This window comes from Macadamia integrifolia, chromosome 2 (genome assembly GCF_013358625.1).
Source record: "Macadamia integrifolia cultivar HAES 741 chromosome 2, SCU_Mint_v3, whole genome shotgun sequence".
In the NCBI taxonomy this organism is placed as follows: Eukaryota; Viridiplantae; Streptophyta; class Magnoliopsida; order Proteales; family Proteaceae; genus Macadamia; species Macadamia integrifolia.
Window position 1 is genome coordinate 13,696,654 of NC_056558.1, and position 14,365 is coordinate 13,711,018.

Here is a 14,365-nt window from a genome sequence, read left to right on the forward strand (position 1 = left end):
GAGCAATCAAAGGGAGAGGCCCTACGATACAACAATGTGACTGTTCCTTGAGGTGTCAATACAAGATGAAGAAACACCTGATAACTTGGCTTTGATGTCAAAGGAAATGGAATCCCAGATCTGATGAATAGAATGAGAATTAGAGGTGCATTTCTTGAGGTTACTCTCCATCCAAATCTGGTTGATGGTGGCACTGAAGATGAGCTTGCCCACAATATCACAAGGGGAAGAACCGGCAAAAGACATATCAACCTAGACCCATTCCCTCTGAAATGGAAGAATTCTTCAACTTCTAAGCCAGCATTTAGTGAGGATCCCTTTCCAAAATAGAAAAGGAAAGGGGACAAGAAAAAAATAAGTGATAGATATCTTCCGGCAAGTTTTACCAAACGCAACACAGGGGAGATACGAGGATGTAACGGTGGATGAGGAATGACTACGTTGGAAGGTAGTTGCAGAGGGTTCACCAGACAATAAAATTGTAGTGAGAAATGTCATGCTTGAACCAAACAAGATTGCGCCAAGGAGATGTAGTGCCTCGGGTCCAGACAATCCCAAGCCACTTTAGAGCTAAAGAGACCTAAAGGGGCAGTAATCCCGAAAATAGATGATGCAGATAATCCTTGAGTTAGGTTATATATGTGTTGGGCCTTTGATCTCATGTGTTTTCTTCATAATGGGTCACTTTAATAGGCCTAAATATGGGTAGTAAGTAGGAAAACGGGATTTAATTCATTAGTTTAGTTAAAGTCCTGTTTTGAGTCTATATTCTTTGTTACGTCAGTTTCCTAATCAGTTTAAGTTTCCTAATTAGTTAAGGATTGGGTTAGGCCTTTCTTTTTTAGTGTTTTGAGTCAGTTTTGAATCTGCTATATAAGTTTGTAAGGGGCTACAACAATGAACACGAATTTGATTGAATGAAAAGAAAAAAAAAGCTTTGTGCCAGATAACTGTGAGATGCAGTGCTGTGAGAGACAGCTTGGGTGAAATGCTCGACCTAACATATTCCCCTACCCCATTCTTCCCTTCATTCTCTTATTTATGTTTTGTTCATACTATCTTTTTTTTTTTTTTTTTTCTTTTTAATGAATAAATAATTCATTACCAAGAGGAGAAAAATATACAGGGGGAAAAGGGGGGGGAGCCTAAGCCAATAGGGAAAGGCAAGCCCCAAGGGAAACAAATACAAAGAACAAAAACACAAAAGCTCAAAAGAGACAAAAGGGGCTAGAGGGGGGGGGGAAGTCAATCATATTGGATGAGGTCCACCTGTAGGTTCCAAGAGGAGATGATGTGGGAATTCTTTGGGGATATGGGGATAGGCCGGGGGAGGGGGCTAAGAAGGCTATGAACTTTGGAGGTAATATCAAAGTAGATAGCTTTCCAAATCATGTCCGGAGACCTAGATTTGGGGGTCCATTTACGAATGTTGCGCTCCATCCAAAGGTGGTTGATGGTGGCACAGAAAGCCAGTTTAACCACAATGTCGCAAATGGAAGGGCCAGGGAAAGTCATGTCAATCCAGATACATTCTCTATCAAAGGGGAGAATGGGTCTGGTATTCGGCCAGCATTTCGACAACACTAACTTCCAAACCTTAGCAGAGAAGGGGCAGGAGAAGAAGAGATGGGGGATGCCTTCAACACTCGAGGGGCAGAGACAACAAACAGGGATGGCTGAGATGCAACGATGGATAAGGAAGGATTGAGTGGGGAGACAGTTGGTAAGGCATCTCCAGAGGGTGAAGCTGTGATGGGAAATATGACCCTTAAACCAAACTATCTTGTGCCAAGGAACGATCAGGGAAGGAAGTTTAATGTGCGACCAGGCTGAAGCGGAGGAGAAAATCCCATTAGAGGAGGGGGAGCCAAAAGCAGACATCTTCTCTTCCTCTATGGCCGGGGGGACAGGGGGGAGAGAGGATAGAGGTCAACAAGGGGAGGGGGCCGTGGGGGAGACCAGCCAGAGGAGAAGAGAATAGAGGAGACCATGGCTGTAGAAGAGAGACTAGAGGAGTAGATAACTCTAGGGGTAAGGAGGTGAGAAAGAACACCCAAAGGGTGCCAGTGGTCTTTCCAAAGGGAGGTAGAGAGATCATTGCCAATGGAGTGAGAGATGACAGAGAGAGCAACAGATTATGCTCAAGGACCTTCCTCCAGATCCAGGAGGCATCCGGAATGGAAGGGGCCGTCCAGATGGGGTTGCACTTCAGAAGACCAGAGTAAATCCAGTCGACCCAGATGCTTTTGTGCTTGGACGCAATTTTCCATATGAACTTAAAGGACACCAACTGAATTGGCATCCTTAATTCTCCTAATCCCAAGGCCACCTTCGGATTTAGGAAGGCAGACTTTTTTCCAACTGAGAGGCCTGAGAATCTGGATGAGTCCGAGCCTTTCCAAAGGAAAGAGTAAAGTAGACCTTCAAATGATTTGATAATCGAGGCAGGGAGGATGAAGGTGCCAGACCAGAAAAGGTACAGAGATAAGAGGACTAACCTAATCAATGTAAGGAGGCCAACGAAAGAGAGGAGTTTGCCTTTCTATAGTTGAAGCTTCTTTCTGAGATGATCAAGCAAGGGGGTGCAATGGTGGGCTGAAAGCCTAGAGGAGATAAAAGGAAGACCCATGTATTTAACAGGAAGGGAACCAAGAGGGATACTAGTAATGCCCTGATGGTTTCCTCTGTCTCTTGAGAGATACCAAAGAGGAAAATGTTAGACTTAAGAAGATTGATTTTGAGACCCGAGAGGCTTTCAGAGGAATGAAGGGAGGACATGATGGTACTAATGGAGAGGGGTTCAGCCTTGGAGAAGATCATAATGCCATCAACAAAAGCCAAGTAAGAGAGGAGGAGATTTTTGCACTTGGGGATAGGGGACATGAGATTAATATCCGTGGCAGATTGCATAGAGCGGGAGAGGATTTCGAGGGAAAGATCCCTGGCAAATGCCAAGGCCCGAGGGAAAGTAGCAAGCTGAGCTACAATTCACAAGGACGGAGAAGTGGGGAGAGGAAATGCAAGTGCGGATCCAATGAACAAAGAAGGGGGGGAAAGCCATTTGAAGCAGCACATTCGTGATGAAATCCCAGCTTATTGTGTCAAAAGGTTTATAGATGTCGATCTTGAGGAGGGCACTGGGGAGTGATTCTTTCGATCAAACCCCCTAACGATCTCATGGCAGGATTATATTGTCAACAATACTCCTACCTACTATGAAGGAGGATTGATTTGGGCTAACAAGAGAATCAATCACCTTTTGAATCCTGTTAGCAAGGATCTTGGTAATGAATTTATAGAGGAGATTGTAGAGAGGGATGGGTCTGAAGTCATTCATGGAAGCTGCTCCCTCCTTTTTGGGAATGAGGCATAAGAAGGTGTGATTCTGTCATACTATCTTATTTTATTGAATTTACTTAAGATCCTACATGGGATTGGATCACTTACAAACCAATCTTCCATTATTGCCATAAGTGATTCGATCTTACATTATTTGGTATCAGAGCCTAGCCAGAACAAAGATGGAGCCACATGAATTTCGTGAGAAAATTTCTTCATACATGTTCCTTGATTGGGTAAAAGAATTGAACATCTACTTTGACTCCTACAACTTGAAAGAGACACAACGACTTTAATATGCTTACTCCCAAATGATTGATTGTGCTTGAATCAAATGCAGAGTCTGTGAAAGGCGTGCATGTACGTATCTAAGCATAAAAGAAGAATGTACTTCCCTCCACCAGATTTCCAAAGCCACCCGCAATTGACAAGAGCATGAAGGAATCATCGGCCTCTATTGCACAAGAGAAGACACCTTTGATCAATTAATCAAAGTCAAAAGTTGAGGTTAGTGTTGGTGAAAATCCAGCCACTCCTACTGTCGAGGGAGAGGTAGTCATTGATGTTCCTATCAGAGAGATTAATGTGGATGAAGTCGAAAGCAACATAGTCACAATTATGGACAAGGAACCCAAGGAAAATGGTGCTTCAACATATGTGATGCCTGTGAACAGCCAAAAGGAAGATCCTAAGGAGCTTGAGATTGAAATTGTGCAGGTCAGGAACATAGTGGTTGAAGGGGTTCATATAGATGATCCCATGGATACATTTGAGGTTGTTGAAGCTGAGCATGTGGAGTTCATCATCCCATTAAAGTATCTTGAAGATCGAGTTCCTCATATTCTAGACTACATCCTTATTATCAAAGAGCTACCTAAATTTTTCTACAACTAGAAGAGTGACGTGCACCATGCTATAATCACCCTCACACTCTACAAAATTTGACGAATTTTTTTTAAGAGATAGCGAATTGAAGCAGATAAGTCACTTAATGGGCTTATTTTATTGCAAATACGCCTTGGGTTGGGTTATTTATATGTTGGCTGTTTGATCCCAAGTTTTCTTTGTAATAGGCCACTTTAATGAGACTAAAATATGGGTAAAAATTAGGAAAACAGGATTTAATTCATTAGTTTAGTTAGAGTCCTGTTTTGAGTATATATTCTTTGTCTTGTCAATTTCTAGTCAGTTTAGGTTTCCCAATTAGTTAAGGATTGGGTTAGGCCTTTCCTTTTTAATGTTTGAATCAATTTTGAGTCTTCTATATAAGTTTGTAAGTGGCTATAACATTGAACACGAATTTGATTGAATGGAAAAAAAAAAAAAGCTTTGTGTCGGAGAACTGTGAGATGCAGTGTTGTGACTGTGAGAGACAACTTGGGTGAAATGCCCTAGGGAAGAGTCAAATGCTCGACCCAACGTATTCCCCTACCCCATTCTTCCTTTCATTCTTTTATTTCTGTTTTGTTCATACTATCATATTTTATTGAATTTACTAAGGATCCTACCTGGGATTGGATCACTTGCAAACCAATCTTACATTATTGCCCACAAGTGATACAATCTTACATTAATGGAATATACTCTACTATGATGGGAGCCAGCAATGGACAGCAAAGAATTCCACATATCAGTGAGTAGGGGAAAGCGCGAGACCAGAGGGGTCCAAACACCAAGAATTAGAATGTCAGCCTCCAAAGAATACTTGGAGAGCCCTTAAGCCAAACTAAAAAGCATCAGACAAGACAGGGGCGTTCCAAATGGAGTCAGAGCAATGGAGACCGAGTATATCTAGTCAACCCAGATACGTTTCTTCTTCGTTACAATCTTCCAAATCAGCTTATAAATGCCAGCAGAATTGACATCTATGATATGCCTCAAACCAAGCCCTCCCTCAATTTTTGGAAGGCAGATGGCAGCGCAACTAATAAGGTGAAGAAATTTTGAGGATTTTGTACCTTTCCAAAGGAATGCAGCCATAAGGGATTCGAAGTCTTAATAGTAGTGTGAGGTAACCCATAAATACCAGACCAATAGATGTACGATGCCTGAAGAACAGATTTGAGAGTTCTAGCTGACCCATATAAGAGAGAAGTTTGCTTTCCACAACTAAAGCGGCTTCCTGATGAGATGTAACATGGGACCGCAATAGTGGGCAGTCAATTTAGCCGGAATCAAAGGCAAATAAGGGATTTCAAGTCTTTGATAGTAGTGTGAACAACAACAACAACATCAACAACAACAAAGCCTTGTCCCAACTTAATGGGGTTGGCTACATGTATCAAAGTAAGGACGAACACAAGGATCCATGCAAAAATGTGATTGGCTGATTATTATAAGCTGCTGGTCGCTTACCGATCTCCAACGAGAGCAGTTTTGAATGGTATTAGAATTGGTAAGGAACTGCATCTTTTTGGGTTTGAGGTAGAAAGTGACTCGTTGCTTTTGGTGCACATGCTCCCTAAGAAACGGTTGGATCAAGAAAAGGGGGTACTACGAGCCCTCTGCCCCACGCATTAGTGGATTCAACGACCAATGTTCATAGATTTGTTGCTTCTGTTGATGTTGATCTTGGGTCGCTCAATGCCTTATCTAGCGGCCCCTCACTTTGGTAAAGCGAGTTGACCTCGAGACAGCTAAGGCGCAGAAGGACTTTCTTTTTTTGGTGCACGCCTGACTCAAATAGGGGCTCACCCCTTGCTTGGTTGTCACTTGGTCCGACTCGTAATTCACTTCTAACCCCGTGTTCGATAGCCTGACCGTAGTGATGTTAATTGTGGTTATAAGAACACTGGTCAATACGTGTATGGCAGGCTATTTTTCTTGCGCAAAAAGTTGCAACTTCTGATAGTAGCGCCAGGTAACCCATAAGTACCATAACCTGGAGAACCGATATGATGAGTTCCAACCATGGGTCAAGAACTCGAGCGAAACAAGTGAAATTTTCGCAGCTATCGCCAGAGGTCGAAACGAAACTTCTGGTGACTTTCGAAAATCCACTGTTTCGACCAGGTTTCAATTGGTTTCGACCATGTTTCCCATGTTTCGACCAAAACATGGGAAATTTCGACCTTCTCTTGTGCAGTTTTTTTCTCCCAAGTGTGGGAAACTTGGGAAAACAATGGAGATTTTCATCTTTTGACTACCAAACTTAGGGAAACAGTGTTCTGGCACTTATTTATGCCAAATATCATTTAAGTAAATGGTTTCATTTACTTAAGATATCATTCATAAATAAAGAAATACCCCCTATTTGAATTCAATAAAAACAGTTTAAAAATCAAATTTCTAAAGGATAAAAAGTCAACCCCTCAGTCCAAGAACAAAAACTGGATTTTGGTTATAGGAGCGATTTTCAATTTTGATTTTCAACTTTTAAATGCTAGGATTTTTCTCAATTATGAAAATTTTATAAATTCTATATTGTTAAAACATTGCTAAAAACCAAAAGTCCAATAAAATAATCTTTTGTTTTGATATCCATAAAATTGTTTTCATTTAGGCGATTTTAATAGCATTCGCGCACTTTAAAATAAGTTGGACCGGAGCATAACTATGTCATTACAACTCAGATTGAAGTAATATTAGACTTATTGGAAAGGTGGTTTTATGTTATACCTAATACAAAAAGTCTCATGTAAAAATAAAAATCATTTGACCAGTCAAACTTATTATAGAACAAGAGCATTTCTCTAAATGTTGATTCTTTACAATTTAATGTGACTTAATGTTGATTTTTTATGATTTGATGTGATTTTTTATGTAAAAGGTATATAAAGCTTACTAAATAATGTTAGAAAAGATAACATGCATGCTTTCAGGGTAGTCAGTCACTACTTGGATGGAACCGCTTAGATACCATTTGGAATTGAATCACTACTTTCGAGTGTTGATTACTTGAGTCATTACTGTTGGGTGTTGATAGATAACTGTTGATGACGTAATATTTTTATTTATTTTGGATCATTATGATTATGTCTTATGTCTTGATGTAGATTGTAGACTATATATAGTCATTATGAAACATAGTTTCAGCATTTAAGTCAACAAGTCAGCGTAATGATTATCGAACCTTTGGTTCACTACACAAGTAAAACTTTATGTGTTTTTTTTATGAAACTAGTGATGTGAATGCGTTAGAAATGTTTAAAATAGGATGTACATACAAAATCAGACAAAAAAATATTGTTTGGGGGTCGAAACCTAAGTTTCCACCATACCGGAAAAAATTCCCCGGTATCTTCGAAATTTCCAAGGTTTCGATCGAATTTTGCTCCCCAGGGGTTGAAACCCGATACCGTGAACCTTGGTTCTAGCCGACCCGCATAAGACTATAAGAGAACATTCCCTTTCCACAACTGAAGCTGCTTCCTGATGAGATGTAACATGGGAGTGCAATGGTGGGCAGTCAATCCAATTGGAATCAAAGGCAGCCCCAAATATTTAACTAGAAGATGGCCAAGAGTGAAGAAAGTCTTATCAAGCAAATAAGCTTTGTCAACAATAGAGACCCTCACCCAAAAAAAGAAAAAAAAAAGGGTCTCCAAGAAGATAATGTTGGCTTTTGAATAGATCATCAAATCATCAACAAAGGTGAGGTGACAAAGTTAAATGGTGTTACACTTATGGATGGGATAGATGAGTTGTTGATCAGTCACCACTGAATGCTTCTGGAGAGAACTTCAAGAGCCAAGAAGAAAATATAAAGAGATTGCGGACAGCCTTAGCAAATTCCCAAATATGATAAAAAGTACCTGGCAGGACTACTATTAAGCAAAACTGAGAAGTAACTAGTAAGGAGATGAGATGCAGTGATGAATCCAGTTAACAAACATCAGGGGGAAGCCCATTTTGATCATAATCGAAAAGATGATATCCCATCTCAGAGAATCGAAAGCTTTGTAGGATAATCTTCATAAGGGCAACCAGAGGATGGTATTTTCTATCAAATCCTCTTACAATCTTGTTGCAAAAGGGGATATTTTCACTGATGCTTCTCCTCGGAAAGAAGGCCGACTGGTTATGACTAACAAGTAAATAAACCACTTGCATAAGCCTATTGGCAAGCACTTTAGCAATGAAATTGTATAAAAGTTTGCATAAGGAAATAGGCCTGAAATTAATAATAGTAGAGGCACCTTCTTTTTTAGGGATGAGGCAAAGGAAGGTGTGATGAATACCCTTGATCTAGCTTTGATAAAATATTTTTTATGATGACTCAGGCTGAGGAAAAGAATCACATATACCGACACTATCAGGGCCCGGAGCTCTGTTAAATTTGAGAGAATGGATGGATGACTCAGTTTCATCTTCAGAAGGGCTATCTTGGATTATGGGTGTCAAGCGATTGGGCCAGGCTCAATTGGGCCTACCCAGGCTCGACCAATTTCTAGTTCTTGGCTGATCTTCAAACTCAAGCTGCTGATGTTCTTCAAGGCTTCAATCTGAGTGTAACTAACTCTCAAACACTCACTCAAAACTAATAATAAAATAAAAGAAAGAACAGAAATCAACGGAGGGTAGAGAAGGGAGAAGAAGGAGGGTAGCATGGTTCAGGCCTCTCATCTTCCCCTAGGCATCTCACCCTCTCAAAGTGACTCTCCCAGGCATGGAGACATGGAGTAAACTCTCAATTTTTATTAATCGAAATCTCTGTCAAAAGGCTACAATTGCTTCTCTTTGAATAGGTTTGAGAGCCTTCACAATTTTAGAAAGTAAAGAAAAAGGAAATTGAATTCCTTGGCCAAGAAGACTATCAACTAAAAGAGAACCAAGACAAAGAAGGGTTTTCAATCCTAACTACTTGGTTTGACGTAAAAATAAGGCATAAAAAATGAAACAAATAACTTATCTTCAAGCAGAGACAAACAACTAATAACAGAGAAGGAAACTCAAACTATGGAAACAAATCCAAGCCACTCCTAAACAAACCCATCAAGGATTTCACCACTCTAGCAGTCCATATGGGGCACCAGACCTGTTCACATGAACAGCATTCGCTGGTATTGTTCTTGTGAACAGTAATTTCTGATATTGGGCTGGCTCGATGGACCAGCATTAGGGCTGGCTGGTCTGGTTTGATGGAATCAGCAGCCCCCTTCTTTTGCAAAGTCAATCTACATCACCTTCAGCACACCAGAAGTGTAGTGGGAGTCCAGGGAAGGAAACCCAAAGCGGAATTGAAGAGAGATCGACCCTGTGCATAAGAAAAGAAGTTGACAGTGCCAACTGCCAATGCTGAAGAAAAATGGGCTGCCTACCCAACAAGCCAGGGGCCTCCTTCTAAGGTACGCAGCTTGTCTTGCTCATCAAAAAACTTAAAAATGAAAAAACTCATTGTCCATCAAGAAGATCTCAACCAAGTGGTCCCCATTGTTTCGTGAGAGTTAACTTGACCATATAGAAGGGAGGATTGTTACCAATGAAATGTCTGACCAAGGAGTTGAGCCAAAGGTAGGCCTTCATTATCAAGTAAACCAGCAACACAGTGGGCGACTTTAAGAGTTTCCAATTATAGAGGGGGCCACGAAACGAAGGCGAAGGCCTCCTTCAGAGTGAAATGGGGCTGGACTAAAAGGGCATTCCAAGCTAAGAGCACCGAGGGAGGGGGTCAGGGAGATGGCAGCACCTCACCAGGAAGGTCAGCCATGGAGGCCATCCCTCACGAGGGGAGTTCAGGGGAAAGGGGGGAGGAGAATTCAGATGTTGAGTTCTAGGTCTTTATCGTTGAAAGCCTATTTGCAGGTCAACTCTTTCTTCCCTATCCCCTTCTTCTATTTTCTCTTTTATTTCTTCCCTTTTCCATGTCAGTTTTTGACCTTTTCTAGTTTGTGGCACCCCTGTTTCCATTCATACCTGCAGCTACTTTCTAGTTCTCATAATTCTGAGAATACCGTACTATTTGGTCTGAAAATTCATACCAGAATCTTGTTCTACTTATTCTCAGAGATTCAACTGCCAAGACTCAATTACAGTTGAAAATTCCAAGTTTCTAGCTCCAGGACTAGAATCTTAGCTACACCAGGACTTCTCTGTTGGGCCCTATTTCTTTATATGTCCACTCTCTAATTTTTAAACCCCTCCTATTCACTAATTTTTTTGACTATTAACTTTCTCCTTTAATCTGAAATTTTAAGGTTCTAGTTTTATTCTATGACAGAGTCCCTAGAGATCTAGTCAAGCACAGTCTTGAGAACAGAAGTGTCCAAGCAAGATTTAAAGTAATGGTATCGTGTAAAGTATCGCTCGGGTGATATTAAGAGACATATTGTGTTGTATCATACCATATCAGAGATAAGCAAGATACACTAAAGATACGCATAGAAATGGCCAAAATACGCATAGAATATACACTTTTGGAGCAAAAAAACAATATAAATAAGCAATATATAACATGAACCATGCAAAAGTAGTAAAATGGAGAATAATGTATAATGGGATAAGTGCATTCAATTGAAGATGAAGAATTATGTTTCTTACATGTAGTACATTAGTAATGTCTATTGCCACAAATTCCCTAAAAACTTCTTGCAGGCTGGCCCTCATGCATGACCTCCTTGGCGAGGGCCCATCAATTCCCCTCTCTCCTGGTTCATATGCCTCCGCCTCTTCTCCTTCTACCCTTTCCACCTCCTCCCTTGCCCAACCTCCCCCTTTGGGAGTTGCTTGGAATTCACATTTCAAGCAAATTGTCTCCCTTCCCATTGAAGGACTTACCCTCCATTTCGTTCCCCCCCCCCTCCAAGATTGGAAATGTCTGGAAGGTCTACTAGACTCCAAAGCTTCAGTGAAAAAAACTCTTTCATTGGTCACTTCATAGGACTACGCCCTCCTTTCCATCTGGTCAAGTTATCCCTAATCAAGCAATGGAGGCCTATAGGTACTGTGGACACATACCTTTTGGATCATGGCTTTTTAAAGTTCATATTCTCTAAGGAGAAAGACAAGGTGCAAAATGTGGTCCTTGGCTAGTGGGTCGTAAGCCTATCTTCCTCCGCCCCTGGCACCGCCATCTGCTACACAACCATCCCTCTCTGGATTACTATACCGGGGCTCCCCTTGCATTTTTGGTGCTCCAATGATCTGAGTGTTGTAGGCTCAGTTTAAGGCACTCCACTTTGCCCCAATGCCAAACCAATAGGAAAGATCGTCCGGCATATGCCAGAATATCTGTGGAAGTCTTTGAATCTAAAGCCCTTCCCTCCTCCATCTCTGTTCAAGATGGAAACGAGTTTAGCTTTCAGCAGACCGTTTAATACAATTGGCAACCCCCGCAGTGCCTTTGCTGCAAAGTTCTTTGCCATGACATTACCATATGCTTTCCGAAGAACTCAGCCAAGGAGCCCAACGAAGACATGCCTGTTAACCCTAATGGTCCCAGCTATTATAGGAACCATTCGGTTATGTCCGACAATGAGAGAAGAGAATGTTTTTGTCCTCGGCCAAGAGGTAGATGGCATGTGACGTGGTGCAACCGCCAACGGCCTAACAAAACCAAAGTTCAAAAAGATCCAACAGTCCAAGAAGAGCCTTTAACCGATGGGCGTAGCAGGTTCTCGACCCTGGAGTCAGATGTGGAAGGGATTGAGAAGCATCTCTCCCTTGTCCAAAACATTGATGTTGTTCCCTTTGGTTCATCTCAGGAAGATCTCGCTAGCAACAATAGCTCTTCTGGCTTTGATAGTTCCTCAAGAGAAGATTTTTCTGACACTAAGAGTCGATCATCCCTTTTTGGCTCTCGATCCTCCTATCCTCAAAGGAAGCCCTCTTCTAGAAACCTCTCACCCCTAGCAGGAAAGTCGCCTGCTGCTTCTAATTTCCACGATCTTCTTACTATGGATCCCACCCTCGTTTGCTTTACTGATTTTCATGAAAAGCTGGAGGTAGGCCCCACCTTGGAAACCTTGAACTACTCCTATATTTCGACCAATGTTCTCCCTACAGGCCCATCTCCTTTGAGCATCACTTCTCAAGTCCAACCCTCTCTATCCCAACCTATTGGGCCTCCTAACCCATCTCAAGCACAACCCATTATCTCCACCCCTCCCCCTTCATTAATCCAATCTGCTTCGGATCTAGATCTGGGTGCTCACCAACCTGAACCTGACCCACCTTCTTTGCCCGCCAAACCTGCAAAATCAAAACCTACGACTACTTCCGCTAGAAAAACCCGCACGGCCAATCCTAAGCCTTGGTCCATCACTCACGATTAGCTTGAGCCATCAATCGTTTCCTCTCCCCCATGCACCTACTAATGTCATAATAAATTTCGGCCTCCCACCAGTTTAACTTGTTCCTCCTCCTTGGAGCATTTGTTGCCTCTCTCCAATCTTGTCTGATGTCTCAAGGCCTTGTTTGGAACCTAAGGGGTCTAAACTCCCCTCAGAAGCATGTTGTTGTCCATTTGCAAATAAAAGACACTTCGCCCAACCTTTTGTTGCATGCTAGAAACGCACATTAAAGAGTCCTCTATTTCTCGGGTTGCCTCCAGCATTTCCCTGGGTTGGGGTCCTTCATTTCCAACCAAGGTTCAAAATCTCATTTTGTTTCGGTGTTCCGGTGGGTTCAGAAACTGAAGTTTCATTTCGTTTCGACGAAATTTCGGCTGAAATGGTGTATTTTTTTGTTGGTTTCGATTGACTGTTTCGGTGGTCAGACGGCCATATTTTGACCTAAAACTTGGTGAGTAACTTATTTTAAGGTTAAAAAACATGCTTAGAATATAAAAATCCAAAAATATTAGGACATGACATTGTTTTAGAGTTGCACCTTTGTTTGGCAGCAACCGTCGAGCTGTTCTGAAAATTTTACCTGGTTTTGGAGAAAGAACTTTACCTTTCCTAAACTTTGAATATGTAGATCTTGTAGGAGTCCAATGGAAGTCAAAATGTGTGATGATGTGGCTAATTAAAGGCTTGTTGGAGAATTGGAGTGTTTTTCATTCAAAATATGCAAATGGAAGCGAAACCACCGAGACAGGCGAGGCAGTCAAAATTTCTACCGAAATACCAAAATTTCGATCGAGATATGGTATTTATAGCACATGGAATGTACCTAGACAGGCGAGATACCAAAACGATACCGAAATTTTGTACAAATGTTATTTCAGGCCTTATTCCGTTTCGGCAAAAAAAAAAAAAAAAAAAAAAAAAAAAAAAAAAAACCAAAATTTCGTCAACGAGATTTCGAACCATGTTTCCAACCATACTCATCATCCTAATAGGCATATCTTTTCCTTTAGGACAAGGATAAGCTCTCAGTCTCCCTCCCTTTTTTCTTCCCCACAATTCTTCATCTGTCAATTTCTAGTATTGCCTACAACTCCTCTTTTTTGTTCTCAGCCATCTATGCCTCAAATCATATGATTGACAGAGATATCATTTGGAATGACCTTCGTCACATTGACGGTCAAGTTGGCTCCCGTCCTTGGGGGATTTGTGGGGACTTTTCAATGTGATTCGATTTGCTAATGAGAGACAAGGTGGAGGGCACTTAAATATTGCTAATGTTGATGCATTTAATGAATGCATTGATGATACTGCTATTGATGACCTTAGATGGTCCGGTATGAAATTCTCAAGCCTCTTTTCAAACCCCCACAATATCTGATCATAGCCTAATATCCCACTTAATTTAACCTTATACCTCTTTTGGCCCTAAACCCTTTAAATTGTTTGACATGTGGTCTTCCCATCCTGATTATCCCTCCATTGTTAATGAAGCTTGGCCCAAGCCTATTCAAGCTTTCTCCACCCCTCTTATTGCCTTGGCGAGGAAACTTTGGAATGTCAAAGAAGCTCTCAAAGTTTGGAATACTAACTCCTTCGAGAATAGCTCTTCTTAAGTTATTGATTACAAGAATAAGCTTACCTCCATCAGATTTGGCTTCAGTCTAATCATCTGAATCTCTCTCTGGCTAATGAAGAGAAAATTGAATCGGCAAATCTCTCCTCTCTCCTGGCTCAAAAGGAAAGTTTTTTTAAACAAAAATCTAGAATCAATCGGCTGGAAATGGGGGAAACAAATT

At 41.3% G+C, this 14,365-nt stretch overlaps 1 protein-coding gene across 4 annotated transcripts in view; it reads right to left on the reverse strand.

The window, feature by feature from the left end:
- Positions 1-14,365, reverse strand: part of LOC122067661 (structural maintenance of chromosomes protein 5-like) — a 125,616-nt gene that overhangs the window by 58,889 nt on the left and 52,362 nt on the right. The window lies entirely within an intron of this gene.